Here is a 17,998-nt window from a genome sequence, read left to right as displayed (position 1 = left end):
AATAATATACTTTTTATTTTTTAAACTGATTTTGCCTTGTATCAGCTTTATTAGCAACAGTTGCTGGTGTAGTCATATTAATGGAAACTACTACATTGGTCATACTTTGGAAAGAAATTGTGTTATGCTTTACAGTACACTACACAATGTATGATAATTCATTTGCAGCAGAGGATGAAGTTCTGCTGGGACAGAGGTCTAAAATGTTAGGCCCATACATAAATACATTATAATGTCTTAACATTTCTTATGGGGTTCTTCATTTAAGATAAAAAGTCAAACTAAGAAATCTGTTTCCATGACACTACACCAATTTGATCACGTACACTGTTAACAATACATATGAAAATTCATCAGGCGTGTTAGGATTCATTAACATGTGGACAATGACATCAAATAATAAACAAACAGACAACAAACAAACATTCCAAAGCCAACCAAAAATACATCAAATAAATCAAATCTGCACTTGAGTTTGTTTGTCAAAGGAAATTTAAGTTTTGTTTAATTATGTGTGTTTGTGTTTTATTTGCGAGTGGTTTTGTTCAGGGAGGATTAAACATCTCTTCAAGCGTCTTCAGGTTCAGTTTTTCCTCCTCTGATGACGGCATAAGTCACATCACCAGCAGACTGAACCTGAATGAACATTACAGAAACCATCACACATGTTTAAACACACAGATTTATTAAAGCAAGATTATACAAATACATATTTATGAGACTGTATATCATGAAGATATTGCAGCGCATTAAATCATGTATGTAGTTTGAGAGTTTAGAATGGAGGGCGGATGTAAATGTTTGTAGTTTCTACTCACAATGTTGTTCTTCAGTTGTTTTTTACTGACAACGGTCACCTCAGAATAAACCACATCATCTTTCTGCTCCTAAACATCAACACAGATATAAAGGCTGAAAAACTCTCCACTCACTGTTTGTTAGACAGACTATAGTGAGAGTTAACAGATGTAGTTGTGAAGTTTGAAATCACTGTGTTTTATTACTCCAGAGAACAAAGTCTTCAAAGATTGATTTTAAAGTCATGTTTAGAGGACTGTTAAGATCGTATAAACAAATTAAAATGATGTTGATATAAACCAAAGAACAATTAACACAGTGACTGTAAATATTCACAAATCTCATGAATCTTTGAGTTTATTGCAGATGAAGGAAACTGTTTACTAACATGTGTGATAGGAGTAGAAGGAACGATGTTGATGGTGTCATATGTTCCATTATTGTCATTCTTAGATGCGACCTAAAGGAAAGGAAATGTACAACATCACAATGTATCAGATTATTTTTATCCAACATGACTTATGATGATATCTCACAGATCAAGCCGTTACTTTACTCACCACAGAGGCTCCAGACAATCTCCGATCTAAAAAAAATAAACATTTCTCGTTGCATTTTAATCATTAAATAGGTCAGCAAAACAGAATGTTTTTCAGGCATACATGGCCAGTCAGTCAACACAGTTAACAGGTGAGGTAACGCGATGATCATAGTGATGTCACACCATTCTCATACTGTGACATGCTGCAATGCATTATGGGTAACATCATAGTTCAAAACTCATTCATGACTCCCAGCATACATTGCAGCATGAGGGTCTCAGTTTATTCTTACCATTGTTGAGGTTCATACACTGAGTCTTGATGTGTATGGGTCTTAATTATCACTTGTTGTGATGTTCATGTTTATATTATTATGCAAGACTCCTTTGCCATTACTCAATATAACAAATGTGACCCTGGATCACAAAACCAGTCTTAAGTAGCCTGGTAACTTTTTTAGTAAAAGCCAAAAATATATTGTATGGGTGAAAATGATCAATTTCTCTTTTATGCCGAAAATCATTAGGATATTAAGTTAAGATCGTATTCCATGAAGATATTTTGTAAATTTCCTACCCTAAATACTTAAAAACGTTACTTGTGTGAGTGGATGGCCTGCTACAGCACCCCTGATGGACAACTTTAAAGGCTTTTTTCTCAATGTTTAGATTTTTTAGCAGCCTCAGATTCCAGAGTTATAAACGTCTGTTTTTCCGCCACATATTTTCCTATCCTTAAAAACACATACATCAAAAGAAACCTTATTTATCCAGCTTTCAGATGATGTAAAAATGTCAATTTCGAAAAATTGACCCATAGGACTGGTTTTGTTGTCCAGGGTCACAAATGTGCTCTTTACAATAAACTACGGAGATGTAGAAGGGACGTGCACACACAATATTTTTGTGTACTCATGAGTTACTTTGAATGTGCCTGTTATGCATAAAAAGTCCTTTAGATGGCACCAGATTAAATGAAATGTAGATACTGTGCAAGAGTTGGGAGGGGATATTTGATATTTGAATTATAACACGCATAATTCTATTAATATATGTATTAATGCATGAAGACAGTATGTTTTAAAAGGTAAATTCTTTAATACTATTACTGCATAGGCTATAATGTATGGGAATATTCCAGGACTTAATAGGACTGTGGTCTCGCTGAGACTAAAATAGCTGCCCGGAGGCGTTAGAAACATGGCCACCAAGCACCAATACTTCCCTAAATGGACTTTGGTCATTCACAGCTGTAGAGCTGCTGAGATTAGAGATAAACAGCATCTGATTTAAAGGTATACTTCAGCCAAAAATGAAAATTATGTCATCATTTACTTGAAAGAATGATTATAACCAAACAGTAATTGGACCCTATTGACTACTATAGTGTGAAAAAAAGACTTTATATTTTAAACAAAAGAGAAGATATTTTGAAAATGTAGGATAGCAAACAGTTCTGGGGCACTTTTGACTTCCTACGATGTTTTTTTGTGATTTTTTTTAACAACAAGAGAGTGAGTAATTCATGACAGAGTTTTCATTTTTAGGTGAACTTTCCCTCTAGGGAGAGCTTAAACCAGTAACAAACAGGAGCAGAAGATTTTTTTTCTGATTATTAAAATGTCATAAACTGTATTTCGATGGCCTCTTGAAATTAGCATATTCTAAATAACCTTAAATTTGTGCTGTAAATGGGATTTATAACTCACCTTTTCTTTTCCTATAAATCACACAAAGAACAGCAACAGTAAGTAGAAGAAGTAATGAAACGATCACACCAATAGTCACTGTATGAGAGCTGGTCACTGAGAAGGACAAATCAGAAAATGACAAATGCACATCACTAAAAGTGAACAATGACTTGAGTTTGTGATCAGCCCCTGAAAAAAAAACAGCTCAGTCATAACCTGTAAACAAAATGTTGTTAGTTAACTTTAATTAAAAGAATATTGATTTGGTGAAAAGTCTCCATTATACTGATCAGTGTTTTCTTTAGTTGGGCTCTTGACTCTTGGCTTACTATTTTGTGTGTGTGTTTATAAAGTACATTTGTTATGATGATGCTAATGAGAATCTAATCAAATGGTGTAGATTGTTATGCCTACACAAAACAGTAGGTGAGAAATACCCGGGTGAGGGACAATTACTCGTGAGATTAAGACGTGTTGTGCTAACGTTGCGTCCGAACAGCTCTCCTGTTTCTGTCAAGTGGTTGATATCCTTAGGACAACATTTAAATCAACCAATCAGATTTCAGAAATTTTACAGTTTATTTTAAGATATATCTTCCAATCAGGATGAGACCATGGTTTTTCACGTATCATTTCCCTCTGATTTTAGGGGTAAATTATGGTTAGGGTTTGGTGTGGGTCTAGGTTGTCCTTAGGTCAACAAAATATGTTGCCCTGAGGACATCATCCACTTGGCAAAATCAGGTCGAGAGGGTCAAAATACGCCTGCTTACCTACTGTGTAGCAGGAGAAATCAGTACTTGAACAGATTACACTATAAACAAATTGTTGACTCAACTAATCATTCTTTACTTACTAATTCCACAGAAATGTTATGCTGACTCAATTGCTTTCCATCAAAGAGTTACTTGAATTGATATTTTCTAGTTGACCCAAACTTGTGTAGTCCCTTGGACCAGTCAGACATGCAATAACTTGTTAAATTTCTTAAATATAACAACAACACCCCTCACCCAACCAGCAAACTAGTCACCAGGGTGTCTACCCCCAATCCTAGGTAGGACCAGATCTCTGGTGACCATAGCAACCCACACAAAATCATCAACATAATGTATTATATATATATAACAGTATTTTACGAGCGAATGGAATGTAGGGAGCAGAACTCGCTTTACTCACTTTGGGGAGAGACATACAATCCTAAACAAATCTCTATAGAAATGTTCATATATTCATTGATAAAATTTCCATTTATTTGTTAGTTCTTGTTGTTATGTCTGTTTTAAACATAAATCCAAAGTATCCATGAATGTGTGTATTACAACTAGAATTATTAGATTTGTAGTAACTCATTTAACCAAGATGATATTTAGATCATGTTTGGTGTATCTGAGCTACATTTGTTATTTCCTGATGTTTGTTGTGTTTTGGTAACTCTTTTCATATTAGTTTTATAAAACTCTTCGAAGTTTGTGCCAGGCTGCGGCCTTGTCTTTCCAGATACAGATGCTCTGCATAAAAATGGTTCTCACTCCCAACCAATATCGATTGGAGCCTTAACAAACTCCATCAGGACACTTTCTTTCTTTTGATGGGCAATACATGCAAGTATCATACTTAGTCTTATTAATTAATCCTTTTAACAAAAGTGCTTTACAAGAAGAAACTGATGTTTTGTTCAAGCTATTGATCTTCTGAATATCATATACTGCCATAAATCCATGCTCTGTTCATCTCTCTGCTTCAACTTTACCTTCGTCCAATGCTAAACTGTATGTGTGTGTACGTTAGATTAATATGTGTCTAGTCTAGGTAATAAAGCCCTGTTTTATTTCACATGTAACGTTGTTTGTAGTTCATACTCATAATCCAGAGTCCCTAAACATGCCGATTCTTGCTACCTGCTCATAATGCTAATTGATTTCCCCATATCATGAATTTTGATCCAGATAAGTATAATTGATCATAATCAAGTGATTTCACCCCTATAATACATAAAACACCGAGAAAGATATATGTAAGAATGTTAGCAATTTTCAATTCTGTGACATCACTGACTGCCATAGTAGGAAAAATGTAATGGTTGTAAAATGAGCCCCAGAACTGTTTGTGTTCCTAAATTCGTCAAACGATCTCTTTCGGTGTTCAACAGAACATTTTTCCTACTATGGTAGTGGATGATGTCACAGAACTGAAAAGTGATTACATTCTTACAAATATCTTGCTCTGCGTTTAACAGAACAAATACATTTATAGAGCTTTGAAACAACCTGATGGTGAGTAGATGATGAAAGAATTTTGTTTGGGGGGTGAACCTTTTAATGCATGTTAAGTGTTAAAATACTTAGTAGTATTTTGTAGTTCAAATACATATTTTAAATACATTAATTTTAAATACTACTCATCCCTGTCAATAACTGTGAAATTACAGCACAGTAATGCTTTTGATTTTACTGTGAAAATCCTGCAAGTAGTAGCCAATACTATCCTGTAGTATCAATGTGTCATATTTTACATTATGTGGAGATGTTATTTGGTGGACCTTCACAGAACATTCAGGACGTTCTCTGACCACAGGCAGCAGGCTAACAGGTACAAACAATAGAATCAATGTTAAAAATAGATTCTTTTTTTTAATTATAGTTAATAATATTAATGTTAAATTTCAACAAACCACAATGACTGTGTTTACTTCAGTTGTACTCTTGACTCTGGACTTTCATTGTGTCAATTCAATTTCCTCGTTCAAAACATGTGATGTGTTTCTATAAGAATACGTGTGTGTTTTTAAAGGATAAAATAAAAAAAGATTACGTTGACAAAATTGGCTTTTTATGATATGATATGTGCAACAGTAAAGTGAAGATTCTTTAAGTAATACTGAGATTCATGCGGTCATGCATTATGAAAATGTCCTTTTATAAAAAGTGGAAAACACTGTTACAAAATAATTACTGTCACACTTAGACATCAACAGTCATCACACAAAACTCAACAATGGTGACGATCAATAAAAGAAAGCTTTAAATTAGTTTGACGTTGGTCACCATTGTTGATGTTTGTATGATGAGTTTCTAAATCTGTCTAATGTCTAAATGTGTCTGTAAAAATTGTTTGTTTATTGTATCATTCTTTTTTAAAGGTAATTGTCATTATTTATAAAATCATAAACTTCAAGATTAGCTAAAGAAGTCTCTTAATACAGACCATGATAAAGCAAACAGATCTTTCTCTGCCAAAAGGAAAAGTAAATAACATAACTAGTTGTCATTTTGGGAGGAAACATTTTGGTTTGGTCCTCTGAAGGTCCTGCAAATGTTATGAAAATGTCATTTAGTAAACGTCGCCTATACGTTCTGTGAAGGTCCACAAATAAGGTCCCCAGAACCTTTAAACAACTCCACATCGTGACCATATCAGATTGTTCTGGGAATGTATTCAGCACCAGCAGGGACAAAGCATTTCTAGTGGGAATATACCTTGTTGTTGTGTAGTTTCTGGTGTTTTAAGAGTTGAGAATCTCTCAGGGTTTGTGGTGGTCACTAGAATCTTGTTTGAATCTGTAGAAGATGATGAATGTTCAGAGACATCATACTGTAGAACATCACAATCATATTTCATGTTTATGTCATTTCTTCATCATCAGTACAGAGTTTAATGACTGAAGTCACTTTGAGTTCAGGACACTCCTGTCAGAGTGATGTCTTACCTGTAAATCTGACAGTATATGTGACTGAGGTCTTGATGTCATTCTTGTGTTTGAGCACACATCTCAACTCTGTGTTGTCGTCTTCATTCACGAGTGTTGTAGTCAGAGAGATGAGACAGAGTTTATCTGATCTAATCTGATATCTGGAGTCTGTCTGTAGATCAACATCAGTCTGATTCATCCACACCAGCTGAAATCCATCATCACTGAACACATGATCACAGTCAAATGAAAACAGCTGACAGGAGAAAGTGACAGATGTGTTTGCTCTTATCTCAGTCTGTGATGATGATGATGATGAAGACACTGAAACACAAATCACACAACACACTCTCAGTACTCATGAGTTTCAGTGAAAACACAAGAGATAAAGAGAACTGTGATCTGAAGTTAAACATGTGTTCATATAAATGAAGAGAAACACTGACCATGAAGAACATGTAGATTAACACATGAATCAGGTCCATGATGATGTCCATTCACATATTGTCTGCATGTGTAAACTCCACCATCATGTTGTGTTGTTTTATAGATGTTGAGAGAGCAGTCAGATGTCAGACTCAGTCTCTCAGATCTCTCTGTGTTATTCTTATTTATTCCTCCAGCAAACACTTCTACTGTAGATGATGTTGTATAATTACTGTAGTTCCATGTAGTTGAGGAGCATTGATGAAGAGCATCATTACAGGACAGAGACACACTTTCACCAGAACTGATGAACACATCAGTCACTTCTGCTTCACTCACACCTGAAACAGCAGATGACATCATTCATATTAATACATCACAATGCACAGGACGGACATTAGTGGGGCGCTGAAGAAAGCAAAAGATGGGGTTAGGGGTGTTTCTGTTTCGGTGATTTGAACCCTTTAATGACAGATAGTGTTCTGGCATCGCCAGTCTTAGATTTTAGTTGTGTAGCCGGAGACTTTTATTTTGAAACCATTTGATACGGAGCGGACATTCAGGAAGTAGATACGCTAGATGAAGCAGCACGGAAATTCTGGTGTCGGTTTCTCCTTATTAGCCCTTTGAAAGCATTCCTTGTAAGTAAGAAGTAAAATATATGAATGTGGTGTTATTTAGTGTAAAGTGTGATATGGATAATGTTAATTGACAGCTAAGTTGTTATTGATTTCCTATGCAACTGTTACCTTGAAGTTCATACTTATACTTATAATACTTACCTTGTATGCTAACTCCTCTACATACATAATTAATGACTCTATAGTCTAGTTACGTGTTGAATTGGGTTTGTAATGCATTTGTGGTACTCAAGTACTTTGCACATACTGGTGTTTATGTATTTCAGTTTCACACCAAAGCATGATAAAGTTCTCAATTGCAAACTTGGTGTACGAGACTCTTTGTGTGGAGGTGTTTAACTCGCTGGATAGCAGGTTAAGGCATTCTGTGAGGCCAGTACAGATAGACTTTTATTATTTTTACATCACATAAATCAGAAGATTTGACAGAACAGAAGGTGATCTAGTTCTTCTCTTATTGGGTGCATTTATATTTGGCATTAACATGTGATCTCTGTGATCAGAACCAGCAGATCGGATCTTCAGACAATCAGGACACATGTCAACATCAAGTGTTCTACATCTGGATATCTGAATGGATCTCTATAGTTTCCAGCCCATTATTTTAATAAGTCTGCAATAGAGCAGCACGATTAATCGTTAAAAGATCTCGATTCGAACAGACGATCTCATTAATGAAAGTCAACGATTCTCGTGTGTCTATAAATTTACACTTCGGACTAAAATCATAACGCTTCAATATTTGTTGTTGCTGCCGCAGGAGTTAAAATTATTATTATAAGGTAACGACGTCACAAACAGTCTTTTTAAAACACACACAAACATTATTTCTGTGTCAAATCATCACACTAGTGACGTCACTGCGATTAAAGCAGAGAGTCTCCAACTCACACGCATAAAACGCGTTTACAAACTCCTAATCTCTAATCTCACACCAAATAACAGACCAACATATAAAGTTAATACAGTGACAACAAAACTGTTCTTATGAGTGTCTGTCAGGATTGTGATACATTGTTCTGATTATGCTTCACATCTTAACTGGACATGTTTGAAACGAAACTAACGATTGTAGTTTGTAGCGCGGACAAATCCGAGTGAGCGTTTATATCCGTCATTATGGTAAAACATGTCATCAGAGAGTGTGCCGCTTATCACTGTATTTATGCTAATAGAGGAGCTGCGCTATCAGAGCTTTCGTCAAGTTGCCCATCATTTCATGTTTTCAGGTTATTTTAAACAGTTTACAGGTGAGAATAATGCGTTGTCATGTTTATCAGTAGTGTCTTTCTGTAAAGACACTACTATCAGGCAAGATATCAGGCAAATGTATAAAATAAAAAAAAGTGTCACCTTATGAGTTTGTTTTACTGAGAAATATTTCATATACAAGTTACTTCAATGCATTTATACGTTTTAGAAAGTTAAACTTTGCATTTAAATAAAAAAAATGAAAAAACACTTGAGTTTACTTACTTACTTTAATATTGATGCACCTAAATAAACATTTTTTTTTGTCAGAACCTCTTTTTGTAAATGATGTTTTACTTTTAGTCATCATTCAGAATCGTAAAAGAATCGCAATCTCTATTTGAAACAAAAGAATCGGGATCCTCAATTTATCCAGAATCGTCCAGCTCTAGTCTGCAATTTAAAAAGAGCCCCGGTGAGGTGATATTTCACACAACACGTATAACAGGAAGCATGTTATAGATTTGATACACTGGAAAGTATCCGCCGCAGTCATGTTGAAATCAAGGCAGTGGTGGGAAGTAAACCACCATTAAGACGATTAATGATCTTATATGTGAAAGTATAAGTAGAGAAAGTTTTTGTTCTTGAGCTGTGGTGGGTTTCAATCACACACACATGGACACACACACACGCACACACAGAGCGACTAACAGTGATTTAAACTCATAATTTGTTTATTCATGTCACAAAGACATAAAATAAACACATAAGTAGGCCGCAGTTACTATGATCATGCACTTTCTGGTGTGAAATGTTTATTTATTCATGCAGTTAATGAATCAATTGAGTTGACTTTCCAAGTGGTGATTGATCATGAACAGCAGCTGTCATCACTAAAGATCAGAGTCCACTGAAGAAATGAACAAGAACAGGAAATAAAGACTGTAGCCACACAGATTCATGTCATATAAATACAGAATCACATATGCTACTATAATACATATTTACATGTAACTAAATGAAACTTTTGACTTCTTTAAGTATCATTAGTAGAGCTTAAGTTGTATTTAGTGTTTCTGATGTTCTTTTATTGAACAAGTCATTTAAATTCTCCATTATGGTGATCAGTGTTTTATTTGGTTGGGTACTTGTACTAAAGTCCAACTTAACAGTTTTCCCTACTTGTGAAAAGAACTGTTCTAAACTTACATCATGTTAAAGCAAGCAGGTGCACAGTCTTGTCTTTCTATTGAGTAGAAGCATTGGTCTCAACTAAGGTTTAGTGTAAGAGTCAAATGAAAAAAAAAAAAGTTATTTGTTATAATGAAATGCAGCTAGAGTGATAAAATGCAACTTTAAAGATTTGTTCAGAGGATCCTAAAACATTTCTCACAAATGCTAAGACTTCAACAGTCATCCTACAAAACTCAACAGTGGTGGTGAAAATAATCAAATGCACATTGATCCTTTTCTATTACCCAGCATGCACTGCAGCATTAACATTTTATTGATTGTAACCGTTATTGATATTTGTATGCCGAGTTTTGATGTCAGTGTGGAACATTTTTAAACATCTTATTTATAATTGTTGACAAAGGCAGTATCTGTTTATCTTACACACCACTGTTGACAAACATCAGCATCTCTAGCTTTACTAAAACATTTCATTACACTTTTATCATTTTCTGATGACATCAAGTAAAATCTTCAAGCAACAAATAATTTAAACCACATGTAGTGTATCTGTTTAACTCATTATCAACAGCAAAAGAAACAGGTACCTCAAGTACCCCACTAAAGAGAATCCTCATCACACTAATGATGACGTCACAACTAAAACATTTCAAACTGCAGCTAAACCTCTAACTCTACATGAACATCTTTTACACTCAAACTTCTTTTAATAAGTGATTATAGAAACACTGTTTAAAGTTGTTTAAAGCATCTTGATATTTTGTGATATTAAGAGACCACATTAGTTGCACACATAGATCTGTTGTGTTTGCTTTACATCAGCTGTGTATCTAAACACTTCATGAACAGCAGGTGTCATCACTAAAGATCAATCATCACTGTAAAGTCAACTCAATTGATTCATTAACCTCATGAATAAATTAACATTTCACACCAGAAAGACTATGTTTCAGTGTAAATTTGTACACCCGTAGGTAAAGACTCATATTTACACCAGCGGGTGTACGTTTGACACCACGACTTTCCTGTGTTACTTGTGTTGGTTCGGCTGAAAGTGATAACGCATCGTTTCTTTGGTCTGCACCCTAATGAGTGTTTACTGACATCAGCTATAAAGAACACTATACAATCTTGTTTCTGTATGTAAATGATATATACGGTGTATTCAGAGCTCCGTTTCAAGCTGCGCGGCTGTCGCTTCTGTCTTGTGGGGACGGTACGAGACACAACAACAGCCCTCAGGACAGCAGGAAAATAAAGAGTATTTACACCGTAGACTTTACAGTTAATACACACACACAAGTAGACTATGTTGGAAACACGCTGGTATAGTGTTGCTAATCGTGTCTGTGAAATAAAAATAAACAATTGACACGTTTAAAAACAACACTGGCCTGTGCGTGCAAGTAAAACCCATACATGGCAGTCAAAAATAGCCTCTGTGAAGTATAAAGCTGAAGTGGTCAAGTAAAAGATCTCGTGTGATTTGACATCAGACTTTTAAATGTGAGAATAACCCTTACGGAAAGAAAATATAGTTCCTAATATATGAATGTAAAATATATAATAATGGTATATTTGAAAATATAGATAATAATAAATTGTGTAAATATATTAAGATATATTAAATAATACATAAGGAATTGCCACTTTTCATATATTGAAAAATATATTGACCATAATATATTTAGTTATATGTTCCAATATATGTAATTTTATAACCAGTAAAATACTTTATAATATAATGATGTACACGTGATAAGATATGGGACTGAATGTGTATTATAAAATGCCATAAAATGTATTATGTTAAGAATTACAACATACATGTTTCATATTTTAAACCATAGCCACTTCACAATAGCCTAAGCACTCCTGTTCAAACTGAAGCACTTATTGAAAAGACAATTGCTTTACTGAATAGTGCACAATAAAGTAATATTTGATCTTCAAGATATTCGATCAATTGTTGTCCTAACCACAGACTCACAGCCTCTCCCACGGTAACCCCACACAATTACACACTAGAGACCCTTCTACATTTCATAGTAATACAACATTAAACACTATGGCCCGGTTTCACAGTCAAGGCTTAAGGCTAGTCAGACTAAAATGATTTTGTGACCTGTCTTAACTCAATATAATTTGCCCAGAAATATCTTAAAATATATCAGTGACATTGTTTTGTCTCAAGATGCACACCAGTAATGTATTCTACTCAGGCATATCTTAAAAGCGACTTAAATATCTTAATTCAACTAAGGCTTAGTCCTGGCTCAAGCTAAACCATGTCTGTGAAACCCGGCCTATATGTGTATACTAAACAATCACATCTACATGTGAACCTTTTTCAGTTTTATTTTTGTCTTCGTTTCTAAATATATTTTATGTTCAATATATGTCCATATATTGTCAATGCACATATTTCTGTTGTAGAAAAGTTCATTAAAAGGAAGGAAGGAGGCGGGAACCGGAAGACATTTTAAACATTTAATAAAGTAATATAACAGCCGGCGGCCCCTCACGGACGACCGCCGGCGAACAAAATATAAATATAAATAAAAATACTAATACAAACATAACACAAGTCCGGGCCCGGTCCTCTCTCTTCGACGGTCCGGTCGCTCATTCCTTTTATATGCTCCCTTCCCCTACGTGATTCGAGCCCGGTGTGCGCACAGCTGGCACTAATTCACAATTACTCACCGGACTCGAACCACGGTCTCGCCCCGCCTACTCTACTACAGCTGTATATCAAAAAACATTAGCACCAGCTTCCAATATATGGAAATGTATGATGTAAAATAATTGGTTTGAGAGAATATTCATACATTTTTGTTCCATAAGTGAAGACACATGAACTCTATAATAAATGTGACATGAGATGAAACTGAACATGTTTGTCAGAATGTCAGTGAGAGTAATGAAATGAAATCTGATGAAATAAATGTGTTGTATAGTTTACCTGTGAATAGTGAAGAGAGAAGGATCAGTCCCAGCAGACATATATCACTCTTCTCAGTCATGTTGTGTTTCTCTTACTGAGTCTCTTCTCATCATCTACTTATAGTTCTCTGTGAGAAAATTTGATGCTCTTCCTGTGTTTCTCATTTCCTCTTTTCTCATCGACTGAGTCATGACACTATTATAGACTAGAACACATTCTGTAGTTTAATGGTGATATTTGTAAAATACTTCTGTTGTCTTAAAATAATTGGACACAGTGCTCAGTTATGACTTTTGTTATCAGAGACTTTAACAGGACTAACATGATGAAGGTTTTCTACAGATTCATTCAACACAAGACTTTCCTGCCCGAGCAGAGCAGACGCACAGCCTTCATTAAAGCTGATCACACCTCCGTTCTTCTTCTGTCTCCACACACACACACAAAAGCAGAACATGAGCATCTTCACACCTCTTTCAAACCACAGATCTGCAGATTACCCATGATGCAGCAGTCACACACATTAATAAACACACTTATTCTGTCACAAATTATATCAAGATGTCCACTGGTGTAGTCCTACCATAAAAAGTGGTGTACTACGATGTAACTGCCCAAATGATCAAAAGAAGACAGTTTTGTTATTCAGGTAACATGATAATTACAACGGTTAAATATGCAATTTATTCATAATTATGCAAAATTCTTCAATTATGCTTTAATTATGAAGTTATAACACTGGAAAATAATAAGTAGTAGGAATTTTTTAACACGTTCACATACACGAGATTACGTTAAACATGCAGGGCCCGGTTTTTCAAAAGTAATCCACAAGGATTTTGGATAACAGATTGGATCAAATCTTGAAAATGGGTTTTTCAAAAGAAAAAACGGATTACATAATCGGATTAGATCACGAAATCCAATCTTGGTTTTGATCCGGATCAAACCTTTAGTTTGGGTTTTTCAGAACTTTTTTTAAGGATTTGGATCACTTTGATCCAAAAAATCTGGATTAAATTGATCCCATCAGAAGGGTGGATTCAGCGTGGATTTCATGACCAAAATGTAATGAAAACTTAAAAAAATTATCAAATAATACTATATTTGGATCATGCAGTATCTTACAAGTTATCCAATTTATTCATAAGTTTTTAATATCATTTGTTCATCCATCAGGCTACAGTGATTAGGTAGGCTTTAATGTATTCAGCCTTTCAGTATAGGCCTACAGCAAAGTAGAAAGAGTTTGGCCTCATAAAATAATCCTCCAAACAGCTGTCAAAATTGACCAAAAACAATACATTTTATTCTGTCACTATTTGATATATATATATTCATCACAATCGAAAATATTTTTGTTTTTAGAATATGTATTAGTGATGCATGCAATGATTACAGAATAACAAAAAAAAATGCAAAGAATGGCAATCACGGATTTTTGAAGTCCAAAACAAATCCAAATCAGAAATAGTGTCTTACTATTGCGTCACTTGTTGCACGTCCTGTCGCTCGTTCTGGCAGAATGCAGGAGGTTGGTTAGGGTCTCCAAGGGGCTCAGGTGCATCATTGTCAGCACAGAGAGGGACATTGCGCTTAGTAGCGATGTGTGCAGGACAATACAGGCAAGGGTTATGTTGCATGCTTTCTGTGGTTCCGCTCTCAGAACTCCATTTTAACGCTCAATTGCTCAATTGTTTGTGTTGTAGGTCTCAGATGAGCAGACTGCTGGAAGAGGATGGGGTGGGGTTTCTCTTGTTTTTAGTTTTTTTTTAAATGTGTGTGTTTTCATTTCAAATAAAAATAAACTTATATTGACCCCAAACTGGCTATTCTACTTGTTGCTCTTTACATATCTATAGTTCTACGTTGTGATTTCCTATCCTGTTTGAGCACTGGTTATCCAGCACTGGGTATCCAGATTTGGTGATCCTGAAAAGTTCCTATCCGGATCAGATTGATCCAATCCGATGTTGCTTTAAAAAACTGGCTTCAAAAGTAAGCTGGATAACGTGATCATGGATCGCAAAAAAAGGATTACTAAATCCGGATCAATTTTATCCTGATTAAACGTTTTGAAAAACCCTTTGAGTCTTTCTGGTGTGAAATGTTAATTTATTCATGCAGTTAAATAATCAATTGAGTTCACATTACAAGCGATGATTGATCATTAATGATGAACACCTGCTGTTAACAAACACAAAGAAGAAACATCAACAATAAGAAGTCACCCTGATAGTGCAACGCGTATCTATTTTTACGTAAATGTTGTCTTTAGCATACATATGAACGTTACGTTTAAATAGACGCATCTACGTATAATATACACGTATAAAGGCTTCAGCAACGTTAGGATCTTACGTATTTTCACATTAATAACGTATAAATGATTACGCATAAAGAACGCGAAGCGACGTCACGTCCCATTGCATGCTGGGGGAAATCCGCTATCCTGAAAGGTTATTTAGAATGCCAAAGCTGCTAACGTTGGATGGAAAGGCTGCAATTTTAGCCAAAAAGGCTAATGCTACAGGAAAGGAGACCAGCTGTTGTTTTTAAATTGATTTTAATGAAAGAAAAACTTCACTACAGGACTGCCAAAGCCACTAGATGGAAAGTCTGAAACCTTTAGCCAAATATTGCAAATGCTAAAACTGCTGCTTTAGCAATCGCAGGAAAGGAGACCAGCTGTTGTTTTTAAATAGATTTTAATGAAAGAGAAGCTTTACTAGACTGAATAAACTGCTTCTGTGAGGGAAGATATATTCATGTAAGGAATCGAATGTCTGCCCATTGATTTTCAACATGTTTACATATGTTTTAAGTGATCTATGTTATCCATAAGGGTTTCCCCAATTAGACCATCTCTGGGATCGCTGTCTGCAAGTTTTATTAGTCAACTTGTAAATGTTCTTTTGTGTGAACGTTAAAATCTTGAAAAAAAGGAATTATATGCAGTATATGCCAGTTCACAATGTTTTTGGACAAAAGTGCAACATGAGTTGGATTGCTGCAAATCCCTGTAAATTTACGAACAATTTTGCATTTACTGGGTGGAAGATGTTAATTTAAGACACAAGCCAATAAACTGTAAGAGTTGTATTAAGGGGTATTCGGTGTAAAAATAAACTGAATAAACACAAGTGTGTTTCGTAGTTATATATAAAACATAATAATAAAGGTAATACCTGTAATATTAGCCTATATGTACGTTTATTGTTTATTATATCATATTGTTTATATTATTATATGTTGTTAGTCTATTGTACAGAACGGGCATAGGATTTTACGCGAGAATACACATAGGCTTAGGGTGACTTTTTTAGTGTAAATAATTGCTACAAACACTAAAATACTTTTACTTGAATTAAAATAGTGGTTAATTTTAGCTAAGGGTGAATATTGAAACAAAATGTCGAGACTGACCAATTAAGTATTTCAGAGTGCGGGTATAAAATAAAAAACAAAATATGGAAAGAATATTTGAAACAAAGCATGAAACTTAATATATTATATAATATGTTTGGGTTGTATTTTTGAACATGCTGCGTTATCAGGTACAAATAGTTTTTTCGCTTTGCTTGGACCACTTCCGGTGTTTGACGTTTTGCGTAATCTCCCGCGCATTGCGTGCTGAGAAAAGTAGCGGTACAGGTAAGGATCCGTGTTTTTCTTATTTATATTAGTTAAAACTTGATGTTGTCTTCCAAGTAAAGTGTACATTTAGTATTTTTATAATAGTTGATCAGTAATTATTCTCACTTGATATGTCGTTTCTCATTTAACTAAGAAGATCTTTTAAAATCTATAAAGTTTAATTATGTATTAACGTGTTTTGCGGCCAAGATGTGCTAATGTTTTCCAAACATCAATTCCGTAGGCTATAATGATGCAGTATTAAACATTATCTAACCGATCTTTTTTCTTTATTAATAAAATGTTTTAGGAGCTCAGATTAAGTCAGAAAGGATAATTGTATACTAAGTACATGTACTGTTTTATAAAAATGGGTGATATTTAATCAACCTGTACATATTACCCTTAAAAACACACTAACTGCTGAAACAGCTGCAGCTTGGAACATCCCTGCTGAGAAACAAGCATATACTAGTGTGGTATGTTTTGATTGATGCTGGTTTTAGCCGCATGTGCTGGTTTAAGATGATCCTTGGATGGTCACCTGCTGGTCCATAGCGGGTAAGACTGGTCATACAAGCATCAAAACATACCTAACCCAGCATATGCTATTTTTTTTTTCAACAGGGATTATTGACACTGGTTTAAATCGAAGAGTTAATCTTCCATTGGTCTAGGCTCGGGTTAATTTAGATCAACTAATTTCCTTATTTAAGCAGTTTAGATCAGTTTATGACAACTTGAAACTGTTTGGACCAACTTTGACCTGTTTATAACAAATATATGACATGTTCCAAAATGCAACACCACGCCACCACTACAATATAACATTCCATTGAATGACTTTTTACATGTATCTTCATGTGTGTTTTTTGTTTATTCCAGGATGCCTGGGTCAACATTCAAAAAATGTTCTTCTTGCAATGCCATAAAAGTTGCAAAGCAAAAAATAAATGAGCGATGGGTCAAAAATATGAAAGATGCAAATAATTTCTGTAAACTTATAAATTCTGCCAATATTCTGGTAAGTCAGCCTGATCTCACACATAAGACGTACATATTTACACGTAAATTAAGCCTGTCCTATACGTAGGAAAAAATCTTAAAATCAGATGGAGTCTAGGAAGTTCCTCCTGTGTAAGTAAATGTAATGAAATTTGCCTGGTTTAAAAATATAAGCACAAAACATTTTGGGTTAAAAATGTATCTAACGATACATCATGTATCCTTCTTGCGAAG

The 17,998-nt window shown here is 34.8% G+C and overlaps 1 long non-coding RNA gene across 1 annotated transcript; it reads right to left on the bottom strand.

The window, feature by feature from the left end:
- Window positions 1-267: 267 nt before the first annotated feature.
- LOC130420836 (uncharacterized) lies at window positions 268-1,259 on the bottom strand. Its single transcript, XR_008906709.1, has 3 exons — window positions 1,187-1,259; window positions 819-887; window positions 268-636 (listed from the first exon to the last, which is right to left on the bottom strand). It is a non-coding gene; the product is annotated as an uncharacterized LOC130420836 (long non-coding RNA).
- Between the last annotated feature and the right edge of the window lie 16,739 nt (window positions 1,260-17,998).

This window comes from Triplophysa dalaica, chromosome 5 (genome assembly GCF_015846415.1).
Source record: "Triplophysa dalaica isolate WHDGS20190420 chromosome 5, ASM1584641v1, whole genome shotgun sequence".
In the NCBI taxonomy this organism is placed as follows: domain Eukaryota; kingdom Metazoa; phylum Chordata; class Actinopteri; order Cypriniformes; family Nemacheilidae; genus Triplophysa; species Triplophysa dalaica.
Note: the sequence above shows the minus strand (reverse complement) of the source record. Positions and strands in the feature narration are given on the sequence as shown.